The sequence below is a fragment of the Rhinolophus ferrumequinum genome, chromosome X, assembly GCF_004115265.2.
Source record: "Rhinolophus ferrumequinum isolate MPI-CBG mRhiFer1 chromosome X, mRhiFer1_v1.p, whole genome shotgun sequence".
NCBI classification, from domain to species: Eukaryota; Metazoa; Chordata; class Mammalia; order Chiroptera; family Rhinolophidae; genus Rhinolophus; species Rhinolophus ferrumequinum.
Window position 1 is genome coordinate 116,330,102 of NC_046284.1, and position 3,205 is coordinate 116,333,306.

A 3,205-nucleotide genomic window follows, 5' to 3' on the forward strand; every position below is an offset into this window, starting at 1 on the left:
GGGTCAGCATCGATTTCTTTCAGATTTGTCAAGTCTCTTGCTGATTTTCCATGTTCCTTTGTACTATAGAGTGGAGATTCAAAAACAGATAACTTTTTAATATAACTTTATTGATACAATTTATGGCAACATTTTTTTTCTTGCCTTTACTGCCTTCCGGAACTAAATGGGCCACATCCTGCAGTCATTTGTTATCAATTCTGGATATAATTAAATGAGATACCATAAAGAATTGCTTTCAGGGAGTGGCCAGTTAGCTCAGTTGGTTAGAGCGTGGTGCTGGTAGCACCAAGGTTGCCGGTTCAATCCCTGCATGGGCCACCGTGAGCTGCACCCTCCTTAAAATAAAAAATTAAATTAAAAAATTAGGAAAAAAACTGATTTGGGTTATCACATATGATACAAAATATGAAACTGCAACATGAACATTTCTTTCTGGTTTCTTTTCACCATTTCACTGAAAACATAAGAAAAGGGACAAAGAGGGACCAAAGGGAAATTATTTCTCTGTTGTTATGCCAAAGACTTCATCTCTTTCCTTTCAAAACACCACATATCCTGGGGTTTTTAAAACCACTATAATTATCACAAGGCAGCTCTTTCTCTGGGAAGAAAGTGAGCGAGTTTCCCATTAGGAGATCATGGTTAAAATAATCCATCGGCGCTGGGACCAAATGTAACTAGAAAAGCGTGTTCAAAAGCTGCATTCATTCGGGAGAGAGAAACAACAACCTTTCTCATAATGAGCCCTGGGAAACGGCCAGCGTGGAAAGAGGTCGCACAATTGACAATTTGGTGTCTGAATAACTACTACTAGCTTATTTTTGCTTGTGGTGTTATAGCTTTTGTGGGGTTTTTTCTGGGGCTGAGTCCCTGGTGTCTTGAAAGAAAGTTTCTACTGAGTGACTATCTTGTTTTAAACCACTTTGTATTGTGGAATTGTAATCTGCCATTTTTATGGGAGACGGGAACGGTTACTATGGCACGAGTGAACAAAATGGGGTAAATTTTTATTTCAAATGGATGTAGCATGCGGATAGGATATTTGGTCTTATCCAGAAATGAGATATAGTAAGACTGTGTGAAATTCTATCTTTTACTGTTTTGTTTTTTTTTTCAAAGATTGCCCTCAGGATGGTTTGGTGAGTTTGTGTAATATGTAAAAAATGTGAATGATCCCTATCATCCCAGCAGAACTGAGAAGGATACGGTTCCTGAAGACTTGGCTTGCTGCCTATGCAAGATGCAAAATATTGGTGAGGTTGAGGATGGGGGAGAGGGGAGATTACTGTAAGGCTCTATGGCTTTCTATAGTTATGTTATACCATTTTAAAACCGTATTTCCACAAACGAAGTCAGAAGTAAGGTAGCTCTTTGTGGTGGTGGTGGGGTTTAATATATTTCTCTCATTGGATATTTTCCAAAAGCTCTAAAACGTACTTTTATTTATTACTGTTGCTTCATATTACTTATATTGTACCTGCCTACCATGTTACACTTACCATTTAATGTTATAAAAATGGTGTTTGGAATTTAAAGCAGAAACCAGTGGGCCTGTGATGTGTATACAGTTCATTCGTACAAGCTCAGGCAAAAGAGAACCTCCAGTGTTTTCCTCATTGTCTTTCCCCGCTTTGCACCTGGGTCTTGACTCGCAGGAAGGTGAAGCCATGGACAAACAAAAGTTTCTTTTTGGCTTTTGAGCTTGGACCAAGATCCACTTGGCAGACTTTGTACTTTTAACTTTGTGGTATTTTTGCCTGGTCTATCAACTTGAGAACGTAATTCGTGATTCTGCTGCTCTGCCCATCACACACACACACATACACACACACACACACACCCCTTATCCTAAGATTTGACTCCACTGAGCTGTACTAAAGATGGATGAACCAGACTATTGGTTCTCACCATTTCTGGGTCATGGACCACTGAAGAATCTGTTAAAAGCGTATAAACTCCCTCCCCTGAAAAGCATCTATACAGATGTATGCAGATTGTGCCTACAGTTTTGCAGACATTCGTAGCTTCCATGTAGCTCATGCTGAGAGGTTTACTTTTACTATATATCCTTTATTTCTGTTTTGAGTTTTCTGTTACCATCTGCATATATTATTTTTGTTAATTGAATCTGTCTAGGTTACTATTTCAATTAACAAATTAGTTAGAAGACCAAGAGCCTAAAACAGATTTTGAAAATTTGATTAAGTACATTATTGAGTCCTGGGAGTCAATTTGAAAGCAGTGTTCATTATGGACTTTTTCAGTACCAAAATACATCATCATGAGTACCAAAAAAGCAGTGTTGAAAGACAAAATAGTATTGGCAAAAGTGATCAAGAGTTGAATTTCTATCTGAATTATTTTTAACACAGAATATGAAAAAGATCTTTATTTTAAAGCAGATATAAATATGTTCAGGGTTTGACTGTGTTAATGGTCACATTCACCTATGAAAAAAATCTTACAGTTGGCGATATGGCTACTTGGTAGCATCAAAAGGCTAAGGGTGGGTAATTATCACATCAGGAGCAGAGACACTGGGCCTCCTGCTTACATTGTTCTCACCGGAGCTTATGTGACTGTCTTTATTTAAAAAGAATCTTCTGAAATTGTAGTGAGTGCTTTACCTTGGTTGTTCTCCACACGGGAGCCACCTTTTATACTAAATCTTTCACTGTACTGGAGTCTTGTAAGATTCCTGAATATTTTAAGTGATAGTCATATTTTACTCTTCCAGCAAGGCTTATGTGACATTTTTGGGCTCAATTCTTAAAATCCCTAAAACTGAAATAGCTAAAGGAAGGAAAAAGAGGTTGATGATGAAAAAAACTCTAGTGGGGATTTTCTTGTCTTCTAAAATTCCTCCCTGTATAAAAACCACCTGGACAACTAATAGTGTTTTTCTTTCAACTCACTGTGAAGTATTTGTCTTAACACGTGTATTAACGTGGGGTGATGTTTCAGTTGTTGCTACAATGTGATATCAGTTGCTGAGGTGATAAAACATGGATTTCTTTTTTGATCTGGGACAAGAATGGAAGCTGGGGAAGAAAAGAGAGGTGAGCCCAGAAAAAAGGGACAATATAACCGACAGGCATATAATGGTGAGGTGTATTGTTCATTTAGTTCAGTAGCTGTTGAGCCTCACTTTCAAACACTATTGAATTTACTGTGGGTGGTAGGGTTGAGCATAGTTATAATA

General features: G+C 37.8%; 1 non-coding gene across 1 annotated transcript; it reads left to right on the forward strand.

Moving 5' to 3' along the window:
* The first annotated feature begins 247 nt into the window (after positions 1–247).
* On the forward strand, positions 248–321 carry TRNAT-GGU (transfer RNA threonine (anticodon GGU)). Its single transcript has one exon. It is a non-coding gene; the product is annotated as a tRNA-Thr (tRNA).
* The last annotated feature ends 2,884 nt before the right edge of the window (positions 322–3,205 follow it).